The sequence below is a fragment of the Eutrigla gurnardus genome (genome assembly GCF_963514095.1).
Source record: "Eutrigla gurnardus genome assembly, chromosome: 13".
Classification (NCBI taxonomy): domain Eukaryota; kingdom Metazoa; phylum Chordata; class Actinopteri; order Perciformes; family Triglidae; genus Eutrigla; species Eutrigla gurnardus.
Window position 1 is genome coordinate 2,916,486 of NC_139936.1, and position 25,270 is coordinate 2,941,755.

Here is a 25,270-nt window from a genome sequence, read left to right on the forward strand (position 1 = left end):
ATCATTCATCTCTGCTCAGAAACACTCCAGGTTCAGGTCTTTGCTCATTTTCCTAATGATGCTCTTGTTTTAGGTATGTTTTCACTTTAAGGTTTGTTAGATTCCGGCTTAATGGATACTATTCATCACAGGCTTCCGTACCCAAGTCCAGTTCACCCAGCAAACTTATTTGACATAACAAATTGCCAAAATGAAAGGCTTTTCAGGCGGGGAATTGGTATATTTTTCAAACCAATAGGTAAATGTGTGTGGGGGGGGGGGGGGGCGGAGGGAGAAAAAAAAAACACATCCCAGTCCTGTCTTGGAGGTCAGCGTGGGTTTCCTGTGAGCGTTTTCTCTGCTGTGGTTGTGTGATGCTGGCAAAGTCGATGACAAATGGATCTATTGTTTGCTAATTTACTTAGCATGGCTGTGTAAAGTGCTTTTTAATTTCAAATGTTAATTGACTAAAAGAGGCTTTCAGTGCCAAATTCCATTGGCACCAAATGATGGGAGGTCTCCTAACAAAAAAATAAAGCATCTTTTGGGAAGCAAATCCCATGTGATCGCCCCCGGTTACGCCATGCTTTTATGTGGTAGATTACTCCCTGGCTGTAGCCCAGAAAAGCCTGCTTTTTAACCACTGCTTCTCCCATTTGCCTCAGGATGCTCGTGGGCTGGCAGGTTGCACAACACATTACCATGCTGCAGCAGCTCTTAAAACACATTTTAGCCCTGAAACACAGCTGGCGTCTTGGCCGGCGCTGCCACGTTTGGGCACGGAAGGACCAAACGCGGGATGTTTGGAGCGAAATTAAAATGGAACCCAGTCGGCGTGATCAGAGTAGACCTACGCCGCGGCGTTTTCATTCCCGACACATCCCCCGCACCGAACTAAAACCCTCCGCGAGAGCAGGCTTCGATTATCGCAAACTAATTTAAAAACATCATACATTTGCGGGTTTCGCCGTAATGCAAGTGCGCGCGGAGAGTGTGGACATGCATGGCCACTCCCCCCCCCCACCCCCATGTGTACTAGTGTGTACTAGCTCATGCCAGATCCAGGGTCTGTGTGTGGAGTTATGTGTTGCTAAACATCACTAAGATCCAACAGCCCTGTGTGATGCCTTTGGTTTCCAATCTCATGCTTCACGCCCGCTGCCCCTCTATCATGGATTCTTATTTACAGGCAGGACCCTCGCCGAATCCCCCGAGGAGCAGATGATGTGCAGGTCTAGGTAGAGGCCATATCCCATGAATACTGTCCCCGTCACTGTGAATGCAATCCAAGAGTTCCAGTAACTGATCCAGCTAGCGTCGCCGGGTGCAGGGCAATGAATGCTGTCAACTTGAAAATCTTTTTTACAACAGAATTATTTCACATGCGAGTAGATCGTCGATTGTCAGTTTGAGGGAACCACAGTCGGCTAAAAACCCCGCGGATTATTCATCTCTGTGATGTAAATGAACCAATGGCATTGACTGATTCTTTTTCTATATCCTGGAGCTGCTGTGGTTTTATTTAACAGAGCGTACGACTCGGCTCCATATTCCCCCCCTTTTAAATGCATCATAAATTACATCCTATCTTTTAACATGCCCAAAATGAAATGCACGGGACGAGGAGGAGGAGGAGGAGGAGACAGTAAATATGAGCAGTCCAGTGCTCCTCTTGTCCATGTCATCAAGATGAGTGCACACCATGGAAAGCTAATTGTGGATTCCTGCCCCCCCCCCAGAAACACAAGCCTCTATAAATATTATTTCTTTGTTTATTTATTGTTTTTAATTATTGTACAGCTCAAGACAAAGATATATTTATGTTTAGCAGTTCATACACAGGCGCTCAAACACAAAATAATGATTTTGACATGGCTAAATAAGTCACTTGTCACCCTTCACCATAAAAAAATAAAATAAAAAAAAAACTGCTGTTGAGTTCTCTCTACTACACCATAAAAGAAACCATAAATGATCCTTCAAATAATGAAAAAAAACAAAGTATATGTTTTTAAAGGATTGTCTGACTGCTGTGTAGAATATTTGACCCTGTAATTCTGATATTTAATAATAAATAAAAGACTTTTGCAGCTCATTCTTCAATTCAGAATGAAATCATCATCTTAATCTGGACATTTATTACTATGAACTCTCCTGCATGAGATCACAGCTGCACTGAGGAAAGAACAGACGCAAGAACTTTTACAATGGCACTCTGTTTTCAGCATTCAGACGGATGTAGGAAGTTAGTTGAAGTAACCTGATGTGCCGGGCTGAAGGTGGATATCCCACAATGCCGCAGCCCGCCACCTCCCATTGTCTTGATAGGGGAGCAAGAGATGTACAGCGGCCTCAAATGGAGGTGGCATCTGGTGCCCAATTTGTCATGCCTGAATTACCCAGGAGCTGATAAAGGCTGAAGTTTTAATAAAAGTTGGGAGCAGCAGATAGCAGGGTGAAGGACACTGATGAAGTGTCTGGGGGCCTATTTCCAGCTCCAGATAAGAACCTACAGAGAGAGGTGGGTCGAGGGTCTAGCGCGGCGCTAGATAATACGCTGATGCTGGGGAAAAAATAAAAAGTGCTGTTGAAATGCAACACAGCACACATAATGGAAAAAAATAATAAATAAGCAAATAAATAATGATGATGATCTAAACGAGGAGAAGCCAGGGTGGAGGCTGCGGAGTCCTGAAGCGTCTCTGCCTGTAATTTGGCCTCCCGCCAGCAGCCATTGCTCACCCTCAGCTGCGACGGCAAGCTCCAGATGTGCCAACGGCACGTTTTGGATTTTGCCAGCTGACTGCACCGTTTGATAGCCCGCTCTCTGGATGCCCATCACCGGCCGCAGAGATAGAATTAAATGATGATGATCTTCCCACAAGTTGGGTGAGGAAACAACGCATATAAATCTTGATTTCATCTCAGCGTGAGAAGTCTTTATCCATCATCACTCTTAATGAACAAGTCATTAGCCGCGATGAATGGCGCTCTGGGCTCCTGCTCGCCACTGCTGCTTTTGTTTGCAGCTTTCAGGGGCAACTTCCTGTGCCCTTTGAGAGGGTCAAACTCATTTCTCCAGATGTGGGGTAACCTCTCTGCTCCCGGGGTGGCTGCACACCCGTGTACTAAACAGGGCCTGGAAAAATGAGGATATACCGCGGGTTTGTCTGTTTATGCCACACTGTCTGTCCCTCAGCAAGTCTCTGCATGCGCCATCATCCAGAGAAGCACATTAGCAAACGGCGGCCGCCTGTTATGGTAATTATATGTGCACAATATTCCACTTGATGCGAGCTTGCTATGTAAACAGAGAGAGGCTTTTTGTTGAGCTGAGGCAAAGTAAAAAGCCACGCTGTGCTCTGCAGCTACTCTGCAACACAAATGTACACCATCGACAGGATTTTTTTTTCTTCTTCCCTGTTATCTGCAAAGTCGATCACGTCTTTTATCTTGAACCAATAATTCCTGTTTGAAATGAACGAGCTGTTTCCGAGACAAACATTTCCTGGGAGCCTTTCGTTTTTATTTACAATCACTGTGCCGCTAAGAGCATTGTTAAAGAATTTAACAGCGTGCACCATTTAGCCCGAGGCTACCCGAATCTAAAACACCTACATAAAAGTTGGATGAAACTGTTGTGATCTTCTCCTCTGAAGAACATCAGGGTTTGAAATATGAAGAAAAAGAGGAGGAAAAAAAGGAAGGCATCCGGCTGTATGGCAGTAAATGTGAGGAGATAAAGGTTGACACGAGATAATTGAAAATATCTGCCACTAATACACCAGAGTCTGCGTTTGTATTTGAACATAAAGGCGAAGAGTGGCATGTGACTTTCCTCGTTAGTGACAGCTGCCATGTTCCCCAGTCTGCAGGGACGCTCAGTACCGGAGGATTCGTCTGACTTTACAGCGCGTCTGAAGTTCTTCAAATCCCCCCGAGACACATCTTTACATGTTTGATGATTTTCCTGAAGAGGGGTTCCAGTTAAATCTTTTTCAGAAGTTTCTTTTTTTTTTTTGCGCTTTGAATTCCCCGAACGTTTAAGAAATAACAGAGCGATCGTGAATTTGTAGAAGCAGCTCTCTCACCCGTGGGGATTATTCCTGCTCTTTTACAACAACGTTGTAATTTCAGTTTCTAATAGCAGTGAGCAATGCTACCGCCGCGCCGCCGCCGTCCTCCTAGTGATCAGTCTAATGCGTCGGTTGATGAAATAGAAATTTACTGACGTTGTGGATACGCACCATATTTATCTGTGTTTCCAGTTCCAACACGCGCTCAGTATAGGTGCAGAAGTGAAATACCCATTACTGCATGTGTCAGTGTCATAAACAATAGCGTCGACTCCTCGGAAGGAGGCAGGGCGGTAATGGAGGCAGTGCATCAATGTTCAGCACAAGGTCTGCAATTCACACCAGGAGAACACTCACCTGAGCATCAGGAGCGCTGCTAGGAGACGCCGTTACTGGGAGCAGATGTGTGGAGGAGGACCGGCGTGGAGAATCAGCTCTGTGTGGATGGCAAGCGACTTAGGGTCAGTTCAATCATAAAACAAAAAAACTAAAGAAAAATCACATATGTGCTCAATTATCACTAGTGGTGCCTCCGTGGAGACGTCGCCCAACACATAAACACAGTGGAAGTGAATATCACCAAACAAACAGCATTTCCCTGGAGAAAACACATATAAATATATATATACTTCAGCATACTTGCAGACAGACTAATCAGTGTACTACTTGAAGTTATTTTGGAACAACTACATATTTTACTATGTGTATTTAAGTTGAATTTATATTGAAGAAAAGCGAATTTAAGTGTATTTAGTGAACTTTTATAATCATAAAATGGAACCACGTCATGTATACTTAGTACACTTCAGTGCGTACTAATATACATGCTTGGTTAATGAAATTAGAGGTTGCTTTGTTTGTCCTACGAGTATATTAAAAATGTCTTGCTAATATGTAAGCAAAATACCATTAATATATTCTGGCTCATTCCATTTAATTAATGAATTAAACCATGCTTCCAGTGCATTGTTACAATAATAGTTGTGATCATATAGTTTAAAACATATATTAAAAACATTAATAACAAATAAATGTCAGAACAAAACCATCTGCATGGATACAACTGATCCTTTTCTTGTAAGCAAAGTTGCGTTGACGCCGAGGGTTCCTCGCCAACGCGCTTTGAGGCCGAACATAACCGCCGACTGCATTTCCTTCCTCCCTTTTAAGTATTCTCAATCCTACATTGTTTGCTAGTTTGTTTCTTGGTGCATTACAGCCGCCAGCTGTTGGCGGGTGAAACTGTCTGCAGGAGTGCGCATGATGTGCATGTGATAGAAACAAAGCAGGGGCCCACTCATAAAAGCATTGCTCCATAGCACTACTAATGGCCAAAGGTCCACAGGGTACCTTTAATGATGTACTAACAACGAGGGCTGCACCTATTGTCACAACGTTCCTCTTATTTTCAAATGAAACTTTTATTGATTTCTTATAAAAATCCCACATGCATACCTCCGACATTAGTTATAGGAACTCAAGTTTCGTGCAGTACATGTAAATAATCCCAGACTTTTAAAAAAATGAGCCAAATCAAAGAAGTATTGTGAAACTTTAAGAGGCTCTGCTGCATGCACAGTGTTCGGGACATTCATTTTGATCTTTCTTATTGCAGGTCAATGAGTTTTCTTTAGTTTCCCTCAACATAAGTGCATCCAATGTCAGCCCGGCCTGATAATGAATAACAGAGCAGCTAAAATCTATAAGGGGCTCAGAGCATGTCCTGCTATGTGATGGTGCCTGAGGCAGAAAGTGCATCCAACTTTGAAAAATAAATAAATAAATAAATAAAAAGCACAGTGGGACTTCCTAATCAGTGGGAGAACATATTAAGACGTTTTATTCAGATGATTTCAAGTAGAGAAACAGCGCTCAATGATCTATGTAGTGCTGATCCGAGGAAAAGGTCCATTCACCCAAATAAAGGCTGTTCATTCAACCTGTTTTCTAAAATACAAACTGTGGTTGTAGCTCAGGGTTCTGAACTCTCAACAATAAAATTCAAACCGTCTCCTAGACAGTAAAAACAAGCTAACAAAAGGAATTATGTGTTGCCACGCTGTGTTTAGGAGCTGAAAAGTTACCTAGTTGTTTCCAGCTGTGTAGTTTTGAACACAGCAGCATTCTCTTACATGATAAAAGGCTAAATTGTGGTGGAAAAAAGCACTGTAACCGAGCAGCAAAGACACCAGCGTCCCGGGGTCCTTGCAAAACCGAATCTCAGCAAGTACTAGACAACCTTACCGACGAGCAGGCGGCTCTTCTCTTTGACCCCAGTGGTCATATCGGCAACTTTTCCACGGCGTCCTCGGGTGTCCTTGGGTTTTGTTTGGTTCCCAGGGGACCTCCCTCAGCTGTTCTGCGGCCCCCGGGACCAGAGTCTCTGGTCAGGTTTTTCCCCATCTTTCAATGCAATCTGATGAGTTGTGGGTCATCTTGGTGCTACGACTGCAAAAGTGTGCTCATTCCTATTGGAAAAAACAACAAAAAACAACTAATTTAACAGGCGTGGCCAGTGATTTACCATCTCTAACTTGCTATGACTCCAGGCCGGTTACACCTGAACAACACCATGTAGAACAAAAATAAAGCCTATTAGAAACACCTTTCAATGTGATGCAGTCCAACATGGCTGCAGCACAAACGATGCCCTCAGAAAAGAAATAAGTCACATTCAATAAACAAGGTGGGAAACAGGCAGAATTTGGTTTGACTAACAGGATGTTTCAAAAGAAGAAATTTCAAGAGAAATAAATGTGAAATGAAAAACGCCTGTTCACATCTCGGATCACATCCTCCATCAATTTCTTCCTATTTTTATGGCACGATCCCACTTTTTCATGTCGATACCTCGAGTATCTGCCAATACCGATACTAGTCCGATACCGTCTTTTTCTTCAAACAACGAAGCTATTAATAATACGTTTGTTTGGATCCACTTTGCTTCACCTAACCATCTACTTAACGTCACACTCAAATTGTGAAACACATATTCTACTCCCCTACTGGAAGAAATACAATCGCCCACAACTATATATCTATAGATATATAGAAAGATATATCTATATATATCTATAAATATGTGTCTTTGTGCTGCAGCACAGTCATACAACAATAAGCAGAAATGCAGTCCTTCAGATAAAAGAATGGAGTTTGATGCCAGACTGGATCCAAGCAGCTCCCCCCCTCCCTCTCTCCACAGAGCTGTTATTTCCCTGGTTTAAGGTGAACGTAATGCAGCTGCTGATGGCTGTTGTTGGGGAGAGAGCGAGAGGGAGGGAGAGAGAGAGAGAGAGAGAGAGAGAGAGAGAGAGAGAGAGAGAGGAGTGAGGCAGAGCGATACGGTGACGACTGTGGCCTTGTCAGTAATTCAGCAGATCAGATGACACTTCAATAGAAGAGCCGGAGTGTGGGGTGGAATTTAAAAAATTGAGTTGACAACACCAACTATAAAGGCGTTATGGTCTCTGGTATTGGTCTTTAAACGGCTGGGGATTCTGTTGTTGAACAATGTGCTTGAGAAAGATTGCTCCATGAAACAGCAATATTGCCTCTTGTGCTTAAAAGTTCTGGCTTTAACATTCTTGTGTAAATTGAATAAGGGCGAAACGGGGCGTCTCAGCCCGGTGTGGATGCAGTCTAAATGTTGCAGCTCAACGTGAAGCGATAAATGCACACATTTGGTATTCGGTAATTCTTGCGAAATTAAGTCGGGGAAGCAGCATTCTTATTCTTTAAGACCATCAAAGAGTGAAACTGCATAGAGATTATAAAGCGGCAGTGATGCAATATTTTTAAGAGGTGTGAATGCGCCGGATTTAAACAAAAGCAGCCGTGGCGTAACATTAACGTTGCACTATCCTGTCAAGATTTCCTTTTAAAAAAAAGTGTTATTTATTTAATTTTTTTTCCACCCTCGCAGTTTCTGTCTGATTTAAAATGGTTGGGAGGAAAGGAGTCTGCAAATCCTCCTTGAGCGGATTACAGCTGAGGTTGGAAAACTTGGGGCAATTTCATGTACTTGCTAAATTGCATAGATATCAAGTGAGTCAGAAGCATATAAAATACTGTAAAGTCCATTTTCTTGACTTTTATTTATTTCTTTATTCCTGTTAAAAGCATCGCTGTGACTTTGTTGCCTCCCTGTGCTGAATTTAGAGGTTCGTCTGAAACATTTTTTGCCCATTTATGCCATTTTGTTATTAATAGGCAACGTATTTTACACGGATAACGTGGCGTTACTGTGTTAACGGAGCCGTGAGCATTCGGCGGTTTTCTAAACTTGCGTCGGCTTCTGAAGAATGCCTTTATGTTTTCAAACCCGGCTCTTTAACACACATTTCAGAGGAGTGCTGTCAGCTTATGGCATATTAGCTGGATGGGTCTGTTTCCCGTGGGACGCGAGAGGCTAGCTTGGAGGGATCCCAGGGAAGAAATGGAAGACACACTCTGTGAAATGCTTTGCTCTGTCATTACAATTCAGCACAATAAAAATCAAATGCAGCTTGGGCCACAGAGCACCGCTTCACCTGGAGCCCTCCACGGTACAGTGCCAGCCTCAGACGCTGCACAGCTGTTGTGGAAAAAAAAAAAAAGAAACACTGCTGTCCACATTCATTTTATACTTTATAAAACAATGGAGTGTAATTGAAAAATAAGCATCTCCCTGCACAGCGATAGCTCATAACTGCTGCATCCACAGCAATCTTAAAACATAGTAAATGCTACATGAAATAACACATTTTTCCAAAAAATCTTAATAATTGTAAGTAGTGCATCTGAATTGGTCTTTATTTCATATTTATTTATCATTATTGTTTTTAAATCCATTTCCTCAACGCTGTACTTTTTAACACTGAAAAGCTCTCGGCGTGCTCTGCCTGGCTGTTTTTCTGCAATGCTGGCTGAGTACAGTAAAACAACCTCCGCCACGCTACTTGCCCTTATGGACCCAGAAAAACACGAAATCAATACTGCATGCATTTCAAGCAGGAAAATTCTGTTATTGAGTATACCGCTATATAATGGTTTCCATTATTGACATCTATGAGTTATGAAATAAAACCTAACGCAATGAGGATGAGGAAAATAGTATTTGAGGGTTTTTTTATTGGATCAATTTAAAGTCGGAGCAGTGCAATCCGATGACAATAAAATGCTAAGCTTGTCTCCGTGTATACAACATCTAAAAAAACAAAACATAAAAGGTTATAAAAGTGCAGAGGTAATCAAAAATGTATGATGAGAGAGATTTGGAGGGAATTTCTGCTGGAATTTAACCTGACAGAAGTGAATGTGACTATTTAGCTTCAAAACACACAGTGATGGGCTCCATGTAGGAAAATATTCCCATTATTCCATTATTATTTGTTTTTTATCTCCAAAGCCTGTGCAGTATTATTTGTCTTGCAATAATCAGGACCATCCTAAGAAGTATTATTACTATAACAGATCTCTTCACAGGGCTGGTGCATACAGTAGTCAGTGGACGGGTGCTATTGATGCAGCCCTCTGAACATGGCTGACTTCAGATGACCCTTCCTCTTCTCTCCCCCCTCCCTCCCCCCTCCCCTTTCTTATCCATTACATGGGAGCTGAATGATGGTGATTTGGTTGAGGCCCAGTGAGTGCCTGTAGAAAATTGGTTGGTTGATAAAAACCCTCCTATCAAAGGGGGCTACTTTCTCATTTACATTTAGATGAGTATTGATTATTTATTTACTCAGTGGAGTGGGATTCTTTTCCAATCTTATCTCTCGTCTGTGCCTGTCACCTGGAAAAAAAAGAGATAGAGTTCTTGACACCGCACTAAGATAACGGCATTTTGTAAAGCAGATAAAACTTGGAATGGTGGTCTCTGCCTCTACATTCCCTGTTTTCCTCTTACCCAATTTTGACGGAAAAGAGAAAGTTGGGAAAATTAAAACTGATAGGGGGGTCCAGGTGAAGGGATCTCAATTTGCAGGGGGAACAAGTCAAATTGGTTGTCCAGATATGGCCGTGACTGTTTCCACTGAGAGATATCTTAACTTCGTTGTCTCCGTCGTTCGGGATTTCTATGAAATATGATACGATATTGTTTGATAATTGTGCAGCGAGACACATTTAATGGTATAATAAAGAGTTTATGGCGCCTGCAAGTCGAGTCTACGTGTGATCCCAGTGTTTGCAGCCCGTGTGGAAATGAAGCCCCTGGACGTGTCTGTCATGTTCCAAGTGCTAAACTCTGGTGATGTTTGGGTGCTCGAGCTGGGGATTGGTCATGCATTGCCAATGAGTCTGGAGGCCCGTGGCGGCGCGAGGAGCTTTTGCGAGACTGACTAAAGGTGTTTAGGGTGGGAGGTGCAGCATGTGGGTGCTCCGTAGGAATTGGGAACCCCTGACAGACCCTGCCTCTTCTTCTCAGCTCTTTGATGGAGAGTGAGGAGTCTCTTGAGGTGGCCTCTGTCAGCTCTACTCCTCCTCAAAGCAGACACCCGGCTTCAGCACAACACTGCCTCGCCTCCTCACCCTTCACCCCCTGGGCCACTCCCATCCTCCCGTGGTCACTTTTCATCTCCTCCGTCTCTCGCACGGAGGATGTTGCCACATGTAAATGGACTTGTAATCACTCTAGTTAAGAGTGTAGCTAATGGGGAGCTTGCATATGCTGTGACCCCCTGAGCGGATCAAGGTTGGCTATCTATCGTAGGTGGACGAAGACTATACGCGACTGCCTCACAGGAGGTGACTTATTGTGCTGCTCAAGGATTACAACCCATTTTTCTCTGTTAGCCAGTCAGTCATTAGCCTAGTTACACATCTGGATCCCCACAGCAATCTAAGGATATGGACGGTTCCCTCAAAAAAAACCTAATTAGTCCAACTGTAGAGGAGCATCTTGTTTTCCTACACCCCTAATGGATTGGACCAAGGTCTTTTGAAATGTAAACCCATCAAGGAGATGGCTGAGAACCACGCCCGTCCTCCCCCATCCTCCCCCGTCCTCCCCCACTGTGACTTGGAGAAAAACATCCTCACCACTAACCTGATGCCTTCCGGAGCTAATGCAGCTTTCTGCTTTAATATTATTTCATATTAACATAAACGTAGCTTAGCGCTTCTCTTTTAAAACCACCCTAATTACCTCACCAACATCATTTGCTAATTAGCTTTGATGGACTGTGGCTACATCTAAGGGGTTCTATACGGTATAATTGACTGATAAATTGATATAAAGACCCTTCAGTTGCCCTTGACCCTTAATTATTTAAAAAAAATCTAACACCAGAAAAGGGGTGGGACTGCCAGAAAAATGGGGAGGGTTGTGAAATTAAAACTTTTTGCTCAGGGTAGGGAAGTCTATATATCTTGGGAGGGCAGGGAGGGTTTTAACTATTTCTCATCCCATAATAATTCCTTCAGCATCGACAGAGTTCACACCTTTTACAGCCAAACCGTTCAGCAGCTCTTTGGATTCAAAAACAGAGACTGGCTATATTTTCACGATTTTGTTCTGTCGGCCATAAATATATAATTTTGAGATATTGCAGGGAATGTATTACAATTTTCCTGGAAGTCAGGCAGACTGACATATATGACAATATTAATAATTCTGTGGATGGCCTTGTTTCTTTTTTTAATAAGATAAAATATAAGATCCTGCCCCCTGCCCAAACCAATACATTTTATACAGCCCCTTAGCTCCAAAACCAAACAATACATAATGAAAATTTGATGCAGTGGGCATGTCTGCATCCATTTTTGTTATGGATGGCAAAAAACAACAACAAAAAACACGTTCATGCTATGTCTATGTCTGGATTTATACAACTACTGAATATGGTGCATGCAAAGTATTTTCAGTCTCACTTACTGTATCTCTTTACATCTTGCATGAACGTGATTTGTCACACAAGTGTTTTACACGAAGCCTATAGCTGACTGTATCTATGCTAATCAAGGTTGTCAGATACTTGCCGGGTGGTAAAAGATGGCCAACAAAATTCTGTCGTCAGTCAGCCTGTCATATCGCTCACACACAGATAAGTAAACAAGCCCGAGTCTGTTGTAACTAACCCACATTACACTCACTGTTTTGCCCCACAGGAGGAGACCACACATGTGACGGGAGCTGCGTGGCATGACAAGTTGCCATGTTGTGAAATCCAAATGTAAGTGACACGGAGCTGCACTACATTATGTGACCCCACGCAATAATATCTGGGTTATCTCCTCCCCTTTTCATTTTTATTCTTATGATTTTCAAGTCAAGTCAAACTTTATTATCCCACCGGAGGAAACGGAAACCCGAGTTTGCAGCCAGGCACATAAACACATTCATCATTAAAGCGTAATCACATAATGCAACAATCTAGACGAATAACAGGGATGAGCAATACAAATGAAGTGCAAAAGCCTGTGTATCTTTTTGTCCACCGAGCAGGAACTCTATCTTTCTGACTATAGCATCTCAAACTCCCACTGCAGGGATCAGGACAGCCAATGTGGACCTGAGGTCTTCCTCCGGACCTGCCTTTAGTATTGGTCAGAAGGTGCAGCTGACTCACCCCAATGAAATGGCCAGATTCAAGTTCCCAAACAAGGCAACATTGCAGAAGGACATAACAGACTCAATGAAACGTCATCATTGTTGTTCATTTTCCTCAAAAAGTACAGATGTTGGACCTTTACAGAAATCGCAAGCTCTACTTGTTGTCAAATGCGGCACCTAAATAATTTTACGATTTCCAAACAGGTCAATTTAATTCCCTCAATTTTAATATCCGTTTTGGGTGAGGCGACAACAAAGTCAATCATCATGTTTTTGACACGTTTCACCTCCGGTTCTGAAAAGTGAAACCAGCTTAAAGTGCCTCAAACCTGCATTCTCCCTGCTAGCCATCAGGGGGCGACTACTCTGGTTGCCAAAAAGTAGTCTGATTGCATGGTAGAAAATTATCCTAATTCTCTTAGCTATAAAGTTTACCTTGAATTATGATCCAGTAAGGTTTCCACTCGTAACGTACTCCACAGACCAACGGGTGGCGTCGCGATGACTACGTCCACTTCTCACATACGATTACATCGGCTCAACTCAAGCAAACTTCATCAAGTGTCTGTTCTGGTATTTACTGTCAGCTGTTTGTGTAAGAAATACAACCATTAACAACTATTTACTCTCGCACATTAATTTAAATGTTATGTTGTTTGTGATTATTAAGTATTCACATATAAAAGAAAAAGCCAGAGCCCATTCATCACACTGAATCATCCAGACGTCTCTCTCTCGACTGCATGTGTGCCTTGGCTTTGTTACTGGCTGCTGAGAAAGGAAGACAAGTGAATTGGTCTATCAGCTTTCCAACAACAACAGCGAGTGAATGGCAAGGTAAGTACAGCACAGACTTGGTTAGCTCGCTGATTAGATGACAGGCTGTAAGGTTCGGTCAATCAAGCACGCTTCAGAACTGCTCATTTAAGGCTCTCGGTTAGAAATGACGTTTTCAGCTATCCCCACAGGAAAGCACAAATCCAAGAAGATATCTCATGTTTCTATCTTCTCCTGGAGCTTGTAACACAAAGACGAGGCCGGGGGGAATTTCCTCCCTACTTGTCAAATTCAGCTGAAGACAACAAACACACACGTATATTTATCTAATGCAATATGTATATATTTATTCTGTACAATATATCCTATAGCACATGACTGCACTAAGAAAATAAATGGTGAAAAATGACTTTCCATATTTGGAGTGATGAAACGGAGCCTGTAATTCTCTTGTATTTATGAGTCCATGTCAAGTAGGCCATGTTAATAAATCGCAAGGATTTTTAGTTGAATTTATTGTTGAGTTGATATAATTAATGTTAGTATCATTAATTTAAGTGTGATGCCTTGCAGTAATATCTCATTTACGAAGTGTAAAACTGGTTTAAGTTTATTTGCTTAAAATAAAGTTACTCTTTTTAAATGTAATGTTCTTAACTTTTAACTTTTTGTTTGTTTGCTTTATGATATTTAATAAAATTAAACATTTCAGTTTGTCTCTTTCCTGTACTGGTTTACACTGGGCTTTACAAGCTTTTCTTTCTTGCAACCATGCAATATTTTAAATTATAATTTATTTGACCAAACTCTTGACAGGTGATGCTGTAGACTTGGATTCCTGCCGCCCAAGTTTTCATGAGCACCAGAAACCTCACCTTTGTCTCAGATTCCCACAACCCTTTCCCTTTCTGTGGAGTAACAGGGCCAGAGGTTGGGAAGAGGACCTGTCTGAGGCATCACTACCTCCATTCCTCACGGCTACATCTGCCAGAGCCTCCTCCCACCTGTCTGATGCTGCCGAGATTTATGTGGCTGTATAGGAGGAGGCCAATCCGGTGCGCCAGGCCATGTGTAGGCTTCCCTTTACACTGACAGTTGTGTGTACGATACTGTAGCTGGCTCTTCCAGTGAGGCTTGGCCCGGTGTATCTGAAATCTGTCATAAGTGAAAGCTTGAAAGGGTTAGGACAGTTCAGGGAAGATAAACGGCGAATTGGGAGGACAGGTGATGTAGGAACACAAACACTTCAAGACGGTGGAGTGGACTGAGGCCGGTCTCCCTACCTATCCAACTACGCACTGTGGTGGGTTCAAAGACAGAAAATTGGAGTAGATCGGACATTCCCTCTCGAATCAACGTAGCAGGAAGATCAGAGCAGGGGCCATTTTTATGTGTACCGTCTCAGAAGTACACATAAACTTCTGTATAAAATCCACCGTCTTTCAAACATGAATGCTTGTTTTCTGAATGGAGTTCGGATGAATCGGAGGTAGGCTATGCTAACACTGTAGCTGCTCCATCAACACTTAAAATAACGTCATCTAGATAAACATGGCTTGTTTGTATCACATACAGTCTCTGGTTTATACACATCGTTTGGGTCGGTCTCTGGACTAATGTGAGGTTCTATCGTAATGTTTTGTCTCCATTTCTGACACTGACGTGTGTTGTCACCTCAACAAAAATCCCCATTTTCTTTTGTACCACTGAAAACAGTTCATCGTCCATTCTATTCCATTTCTACGGACGCGATCCTCGTACCTGCTAAGACCAGTCCAGACGGGCGAAATCATCCGCCGTGTGCTCCACTAACAGAAGTTTCAACTGAGCAGGCCCGCTCGCATGAGCCACTCTATTACTCTCATCAAAACAAATGATAAAGAATGGTTATTGGGTTTTCACAATGTCTTTTGTATAATAAAGCTCGTTAACTGCATTGCAACAAAACAAATGGGCAGAATAATCAGTATACTTATTGACATTGTGTCATTTCTAGTTAGAGCAGGAAGAGGACTCTCACTGTGGCTCCGGGCTTCGCCTTCTATCTCTCAAGAGGAAGAGCACTAATGGCTTCTGAAAGCAGGGATCGAAAGAACTCATAAAGCTCTGCAGCATGAGACGAGGAGGAAGAGCATTATTAATCCTTTTTCATCTGAATACACGGCAGCGTCCAGGCTCGAGACCGGTATTGTGCTGCATCTCATTAACTGATTGCAGATGGCGTTCTTTATGGTGGACACTTAAGAAGTCAGAGTGGAAAAGGACTTCAATAGTAAACTTTAAAGGTTTTTTTTTCTCCTGGAGATGTGGGCTGAATTTACAGCATCGCAGTTAGAATAATTTACACCACTTTGTTTAATCACATTGAATTTCAAATCACCACAATGTGTCGAAATATATTAAATCCAACCCAAACAATGGATTCAAATTGTGCAAATTCAGGAAATGCATCTCATGATTTATAGTTCATGCCTTACAGGAGAAGTGCCAGGTCCATATTGACTTATAACACCACCAAAATACAGTAAGACAAGAGCAAACCTTATATGTAACATTACATTGCAGCAAAGAAGTGTCTCCTGTTGTGCCAGCTGTAAAACACAAGTCTTTTTTTTAATCCTCATGTGATGAGCTATACAACATGAAATGTACTTTGCCTTTAATCTGAGCTAAATCACATCGCAAACAAAGCCTTCCTGTTCAGGCGAGACAATCTGTTTCCTAGTTAATGATAATGTACCTGAGCATAACTGAACAACTGTCCACTCAATATGTTTGTAATTTAGGTTTGTCCCGACAGACCATCATTCCGTTTATATAAAAAGAACTATTAGCATTTATTATTATTGATATTATAAACAAAGACTTTGTTAAGCCTCAATGTGTTCACTGTTTCATAGATGGTGCTGATGGTGTGGTGATGCTGTAGGACGTAGCCTCGCTAGCTGTTTCCCCCCCCATTACCAGTCTTTATGCTAAGCTATGCTAGCTGTAGCTTCATATTCTTTGCGCAGGCAGTTTTTTTATTTTTAATTTAGACACCAGAGGTGTAATTGATTTACAATATATTTTTTGTTACACACATTTTTCATGAATATCATGCGTTAGAAAAGAGACTTTTTTGAGGTTGACTTTTCACACCGTGAATAAAGACATTAACAGGTTGAGTTGCGCCTACGTTTATTTAACAACCAACCAACCAAGACGGCAAACTTTATTACTCCTTTCAACCTTGACAAAAGGCAGCCAATACCAAACCACTCCTTCCGGTCTTACTTTTCACAATAAAAGCCTGTGACATATTTGCATGCAAGTATTTTGCCTAAAAATCTTCACAAATATCAAACTACATCTTCTATCATCTATTTTTATGCTCAATGAGTAGGCAACATAAATCTATCTTTTCTGGTGATGGTAACTTCTCCACTGCTGTTTTACATTTGCTAATGAACTCTGATAGATAAATTAGGTGTGTGTGTGTGTGCATCTATGTGGCCTCGCAGGTCAAACTCACAGTGAGCGAGCTGCTCCGCTTCCCCGTTATTAGGAGTTGATTGACAGCTGTCATGTCTTCATCACTGCAGACTGATATTTGTCAGAAGCCATCTCTTTGACAGAGGATCTGAGGGTCTTCTCAGCCAGGAGACGGCTCTCCGTGTGACTGCTTCGGTGCGCTGCAAGGCTTCACCTGCAGGAGAGCGATGCCTGTAATCAGCCCTTTGCGGATGAAATTATGTCCGCATTAATCTACATTACATTTCGTCACATCGAAGCACGGCGCATATATTTTCTATTATTATAGTCATCACGCATTGCACTTTATTATATCATTTCATCACACTGTTATTACTGCAAAAGCAATGTAGCATGAACACACAACTGGATTTACAGTGATGATTATTAACTTGAACTACATTGTTTGCAAGGAAGGCAACACACACACACACACACACACACACACACACACACACACACACACACACACACACACACACACACACACACACACACACACACACACACACACACACACACACACACACACACACACACACACACACACACCTGTAATCTGTTTCTGCATCAAGCTGTTGTCTGATTTTTAATGATGCATACTTTATAATTTATTTAAAAGTCTATCTTTCACCAGTTGGCTGTGCTGGGTGTTTATCATCATTTATCATCTGCATCAATCTGGCCGGCTGTAAAGAACCATGCTGAGAGAGCGAGTCTCGGCTGTTACTGTTGCTTTGTACCGCTACCGTAACAACCCAATCAGCTGGCCCCGGCTCTCTCACTTCCCTCATCAATGCAAGCTCCGTAATGTATGATAGAGCCGTGATTTATAATCCACGCTCAAAATTAAACAGCATAAATTACTCTTATTTACTCTGCAGGTGATAAAGATCCCGTCAAATAATGTCACTTGAGCATAATTTTTATAGAACAAATGAAATTTGTTATCAGGGAAAAGCGGGTCAAGTTCATCAATTAAAAGTCTACTCTTTTCCCCCCCTTCTCTCCCCTGGCTGCAAATGATCCAGTGCCATTTAAAATGATTGATTTTATTATTTCTTCATTTATTAAAGTACTATGTGAGGCTGTAGCATGAGTAATCAGGACAACAGAAACTGACTCAGCATGAATGTCTAAAATTGGCACCTCACAATTCAGCGACTCAGTCTCTTCTCTTCTTTATGAGCGATTTGACCCTGCATCCATTAGGTGCAAAAACACACCGACGAGGCTTTTTTTCACGACACCCAAGATAAGAATGCAGAAAACGTGACATTCCGAAGAATTTAAAAAGGAAACCTATTTAAAGAAACATCCCATTTCTTCTTCAAGTACAGGTTAAGTGCGTCCACGTCTGGGAAATGACTTTTTGAATAATGGAAGATTTTTTAATAAACGTCTTGTCACTTACTCAAAGCATCCTATAAATGAGACAAATCGATTTTTGATGTAATGCATTTTAAATTTTCATTTTGTTATATCTGTGCGCGCTAGTCCTAAATGACCCGAGACCTGAAGGGGTTAAAATCCGTGCTCCTTGGATTGTGTGCCCCCCCATACCCCCTCCTACCCTTCCCCCCTAGAAAAGGGATGAGGTCCCGGGAAATGTTTTACAGATAAAATAAAAAGAATCAGGAGAATGAGGGAAAGAAGAGAAGTTGAATATATATTTCATGTGATAAGAGAAAGATGAAGCGCGAGAAAAAAAGATTCCATTACAGCTGCGACAGTTACAAAACTGCTGCTGTGTGGAGTAGCCTCTGTTGAAAAGATTGATGCAATAAGGACTGACCTTGGCTTGGAGCAGGAGTCGGTGATGTATGTATGAGCATCTCCCTGCTAAATGGACCCAGATTTGTAGCACTAATATACATGGAAGCCCAGTACCAAACTCACCACGGCTATAAATCAACAGCCACTTTGGGTGTCATTTCTGGTTTATATTCTACTATTGTTCTGTGCTTTTAATTCGTGTCACTGCCATCTGTTCATTTGATGCAGTTTCATACTGTATGATTCGGCTGTGGAGACAATCCCCGTTAGACCATCAGGGTAGATTATCTGCGCCGGGTAAATTCCACCGAGGCCTTTTCTGTGAGTTGAATGTAAATAGAATCGGGAATGAGTGAAATCTTTACACGTGCAGGAAAAGCAAAAAAATAGAAATATAGAATTAAAACTTTTTTATGGTTTGTCAGGAAGGCTGCAGGGAAATGGTTGAATATAAAAACAGCAAGAAGACCTGCTGTTAAAAGTGCTTTGTGCGTTCAAATAAATTGCATTTTATTCACAGTCCAACTGCGAGTTTTACTGAGAGCTGTTACTAAATTAAACTTTTTGACCATTTAACTGACATCTGTGACTCATTATTCAGCAGGTGGTATATATGCATGGGAACATCTACTAAACATTGCATGAATGTTATTTTAGTTTTTTCTTACCTCATATGCTGCACAGACTGTAAAGCACTTAAAGGCAAATGTGTGATTTGTGCTGTATGAATAAAAGTGACATTGCATGCTACAGCATACATACAGTACCTTTAACACTTTGGGGTGTTGGAGAATTTAGATCTTCTTTAACAGCTATGGAAACATACTTTACATTGTTTTATCACATTGATACTTTAACCCTTTCCATATTTTTTTGTGAAAATTGCTTCTAAATATGCTCCTGAACTGATAACACCTTTAAGAAGTCCACTACAGAAAATTAGACAATTGTTCCGTTTCTGTGCAACGGTGCACTTATTCGTACTGGAAATGTTTCGGTATGAGGTGTGCGGTGCGATACGCATCGTCCAAACAGCTGGTTTTAATCTACTGCTCCCAGACAAAGAACAGAAATTCTGATGCTAGTTTTACCCTGAAAGCTTTGGCAGTTGATGTCAGCTGTAGCATGCTATATTCACTTATTGTAAAACTAATTTTGCAATTTTCGTATTACCTCAACTTACGTCAGAAAATATAATTATTTTTTATCTAGTGGTGGCTATGAGACATAAAACAATTAAGGCAGTAAAGCCAATGTCAACAAAACACATGGGTATTTATAAAACATCTACAGTGTTTATTAGGGCCATTTCTTACATTTTATGCCGTGTGTTAGTTGTTTTACAGTGAGACTAGATATCGGGCCCCTCGGTGGTGTTTCATAGGAACAATGTGACTGATTAAAAGGGCCATTACTGGACTGCCCTCATCTGCAACTATAATATGCCACTAAGACTGAGCAGGAAGCTGCTGCTCAGGAGAGAAAATATGACTCCCTTTCGATGGAGATGCACCCTTACTTTTCTATTAAGCACCAACATAAGACATAAGGAACTTGGGTTGCAGCAGAAAGTAAGCCATGGATGTTTACGCTTTTATCTGGGGAGAAAATACGATTTAATGATTCATTTCGAGAAAACACAGTAATAAAGTAACAAAAATCCAGGAGACTCTCAAGAGCAACACTTTTTGATCTGATAAAGTTCTCTACAAAAACTTCTCCCTCACATGTCCCTACCTTAGATTTATTTTCATTCCCGGCACATGTAGGATAATTCCTTTCTCCTCCTTTATGTGCGTGTGTGTGTGTGTGTCTGTGTGTGTGAAATACATTGACAGAGGTCAAAAAGGCCATTTTTGTTTTCTCGTTTAAATCCCTCGCCGGCGTTGCAGGACATCGTGTCTTAAATTGTGTACATCACCCTAAACCTAAAATCATCCTCCGCTGCCTTTAATAAAGCCCCCGATAAGTCCCCTTTCATCCCACGGCTGCTTCAATTTTAGTGTGCCACCGAAGTTATTTAATCAGCACGGCAGTCTCCCATTCACAGTGTATTACCAATTCTGTCTGCGATCTTTATCAGTGCAGTGATGTATGTATGAGGCAGATGTTCCAAGAGGCAGAGGAAACAGAGGCCATGAATGAATGAATTATTGGACTCACGAAAAGGAGCTATAGATATAGAATTTTGAGCCCTGTAATATGTTTGCTTTCTCTCCCTTATCTTGCCCGACAAAAATATACCTTATCTAGGACTGCTGGGGTCTGCATGAATGTGGAGCCTCTCCAGATCATCCTCTTGTTCAATTTCTTTGTGTTGCATGTGGATGGGTTGTTGCCGTTTGTCGGGCTGTTGTTATTTTTCCTGCCGTTGTGTTGCTTCTCGTGCGTGTGATTCGGGGATGGGATCTTCTGCTTTCTTCTTGCCATCGGTGGAGGTGTGTGTGTGTGTGTGTGGAGGGGGGGGGGACTACTTTTGATACTGAGCGTACTTGAGTTTACGTAAACACGACACAATCGCCAATCCAAAACACACAAGACACACATTTTAACACACACACATGCATAAAAACACAATTTGGGGGCCTTGACAACAATAAAACACAAAGATGCCAAATGTTTCCCCTCATGTTTCCTGTTTTGTGAATTTGCAGTGAGTGCGTGGAGAAAGGAAAGGGCATCTAGTGCGTGCGCGCACACAAACACACACACACACACACACACACACACACACACACACACACACACACACACACAGCTGCGAGCCAGAAATACACTAGGCTGCTGGATAATGAGGGTGGACAGGGCAGAATTATCACTTCACATCACAATAATATTATCCTTCTCACAACTCCCGCAGCATCTTCCATGACGGTGTGACATTTCCATTTTACTCGAGTTTAATCTTGGTCCTCTAAATAAAACTGCAGCCTGCGGGCTCTTCCCAAAACTGACCCAGTCCCATTTTAATCACATGGAATTAAATAACTACAGTTTAACACTGTACTTTTTCTGACAGCAGTCATGACAAGTAGTTTGCACGGCGAACTTCCCCTCTAGTCAAATAAAGAATAAATACGAAGTAAATGGAGGCTGAGGATGACATCACAGCATGAGTGATACTTACTATTGTAGAGCTCTCTGTACCATCTCTATAGGCAGTAAAACTTATTTCCCTAGTTGTGTTTACTTTATTTTGTTGATAGTGTATTTTAAAGTAAATATCACTGTACCACTTATACTGTGTACTCACTGTGTTCATATTTATACCTTACAAAATTACCTCAAAATGTATTAACTGAAAAGGAAAATTATGTTGAGGAAAAATTGAAAGCATATACCAAAAATAAATAGTAGCAAACCAAGAATATACTGAGCTTTCACAAAAATAAACAAATAACATTCACACAGAGGAAGGTTATTAACCTTCTTGTGTTGTTGTATTTTTACCTTTAACACTGCAAAGCAAATGACAAAAAGCACAAAATGAAAAAGTATTTTTAAACAGCCACTAAATAACCCGATGCATGCACACACGAACTCATACAAGCCAGCACCTAAAATAAAACAATGAAATAAAATAAACCCACTGTTGCAGGTCTGATCTATTGTGTTGTGGCCAACAACCGCTGGGGGGAAGAGGTTCAGTACTCACAATAGCAGAGTTCAAGTCTCCCAGTCCAAAGCTCCGAGCGTGATGGGACAAACTGGCGGGCTGATGGCTGACCGTTTGGCCTTCATCCGGGTCACCTGGAGCTATCCGGTCCGTCCGCAGCGTCCCTCGAGGACAGCTAGCTGGGGAAGCTAACTCGAAAGCTAACTAAAAAGCTAACGGTGCGTCGAAAAAAAACTCACTAGGTTACTCACAGCAAACATACACGACTCTTTGCCGGCCTGTTGTCTCTACACAGTCTAGTTTATACAGCGTCGTAACTTTAAAACTTAATTTTAACCGTAAAGTCGCCATTTTCCTCGTTCGCTGGCCGCTACCGCTTCTTCACTCTCCTTTGCTCGGTCCCGGCATTCCGCCAGCTCCCGCCCCCCACAGCCAATCAGAAAACAGGAAAAGTGACATGACCCTTCAACAACCAATTACATCTAATACAACTCCACAGTTAGGTTGTAGTCGATTTACGCCACAGATTCGCCAGGTACAATGCACACTAACTATTTAAAGTAACAGAGGATGATTTACACGGAACTGAATATGTTAATACTAACCAAGAGACATTTACATAACAAAACATTACTCTGAGAAAACAAACGCTGGCTAAGAAAACTAGTTAACTAACTATTAATTTCTAGGGCTACACTATAAACTGGGCACTACTGTGAAAGAAATACAAAAACATTATTTACAAGAAATCAGGATTTACTTTAGCTGCTAAATGCTATGTTTACTAGTGCTGTTCACTAACTGTGTGTCTGCTGTTTCTCTGTAGGTTTATCACAATAATTCTTCACAATAATAATTTGATGTATCGCTATGTTATATTATAATAATAATAAGTATTAATTACAGCACCATTATTTGAGTTGAGCAGTACATTTAATCAAAGACAAAAGACTTTAATCAAAGACAAAAGGCCAGAATAGCTAACATAATATGTTTATTTAGAAAGGAACTGGTAAAGTTGAATAAGCTAAATTAATAAACGATATAGATGTAATGACAAAAGTTGATGCCTCAAAATTCCTGCATATTTATACTGCAACATCTAAGCTTACCGCTGCATTGATGCTTTAACAACAGCTCGTTTATTTGACTAATCCAACCCACCTTGTCACAAATGCAAGACTGCATTGTTTTTTTTTTCAATATTTGTTTATGTTATGCTGCAGTTATTCTAAACATACCATCTGATTTATCAGTGTGAATGTCAGACTACCCTGTTAGCTTGTCTGTTATTTAATGACATAAATATAGACTTGCATAATATTTTTTTTATTGAGTTTTTTTCTTCTTCTTCAGGTTTAAACAACGCTGCAAAAAAAACCTTCCATTTTGCATCTCTTGTCAATTCAAATGGTGTGCATCTCTCCCTGGTAGCCAGCTCTCCTCCTCCATCTCATTCCTTTGTTGCACTGGGGCTGAACACTATGTTAACCTAGTAATTGGCACTGGGCCTTCCCCATTATACGGCTTTCTATTGAGCCGTTCTACATGACTAGTTAAAGAAGATGGCATGAAGATTAATGAAGTCCAGCTAATACAGGAGGGGGGTACCTCTCCAACACTTCCACTGAGGAGATAGCAGAGACCAACAACAGTCTGCCCCCAGCCCAGCCGTCTCCCTCTCTCTACACCTTTTTTTATTATATTGCCTGTTTTAACCCGTGAACTCGAGACCTTCCACTTGTGTAGCGAAGCCGGCGCAGCGTCCCGGTTTGATTGATGTCGCTACAGCAGTCAGTCTTCTCCCTCTGAATTGAAAGGGCCCAGCTCTCCAAAATAGATTTTCCAGCACAATTCACACCGGCTGCCAGCAGACCGAACAGCAGGGCAACCCTTTATGCAGTTTCATTTAAAACCATGAGGTAGCTGACGTGCTCGTTCACTTTTGGAGAATGCTCCCTGTGGATTAGGTCTCGAGTCTTCCACTCTCACATTGTCTGAGAGGTTTCATTGCTGATCCTGAGCTAACAATAACAGTGAAATGATAAAGCAGAAAATAAATGTGTCCTCGATGTGAAGCAGGAGTAAAAAAAAAAAAAAAACTACAGAACTCAAGTCTCAGTCTTTTTTCTCTGGGTCTGATTTATCACTGCATTTTCTTGTAAAATGGCACTCACTGTAAGTGGCAAAGTAATATAAAAAAAACACCATTCTCTGAATTATAGATCCGCAGAATTTACAATTGGAATATGAAAGCATGCGTTGACATTTTTTTTGCCCACTTGGAGACATTTTTATCACATTTTTAAGTAACGTGTTGCCTATTTACGCTTCCTGCAGCTACGCTAGAAAACAATACCATTAATTTGCAGTCGTGTTTCTGGCCACGTGATGTAAGTCTGACTGTGTAAGGCGTGAAATAACAACAGTGTCTCATTAAACACAAGCATCCCGGCACCGCGGAACCAGAGAGGTTGTGATGTGTAACACAACCGCGTTGTTGGGAGTGTGATGTATTAAATAAGCCTTGGAAATACACAAAATATAGGGTAAGGAGCAACCGGACCTCACTGTCTCCCCAATTTGCTTCTCTGCGTTCCTCTTCTTCTTTGGATCAACGTGAAACTTCTTCTTCTGAACCCCCCCTGGTGGCGGGACGCACTCATGACAGGTCATCAAAACGTCACCTTCTGTTCCGGCTTCCCAGAGCAGCGTTCAAACGGCTATCTGAGGAGAGACTGAAACCAAAACATTAAAGTTGCACAACTTAAAATCGAGCTGAAACGACGTTTTTAAGAGTATTGATGTTCTGAACCGTGACTTAATTCCAGGTGATTGATGGATGCACGTCACGATATTATTGGTTGAAATTGATTGGTACCAGCTGATGTAATTTTTTCTTCCAGGAAGAAAAAGTATTGGATTTTGAGCTAAAAATACGAGGAAACAGATTTATTTTTTTAACCGATATGACTGAAGATGTGATCTAAACGTGTTTAA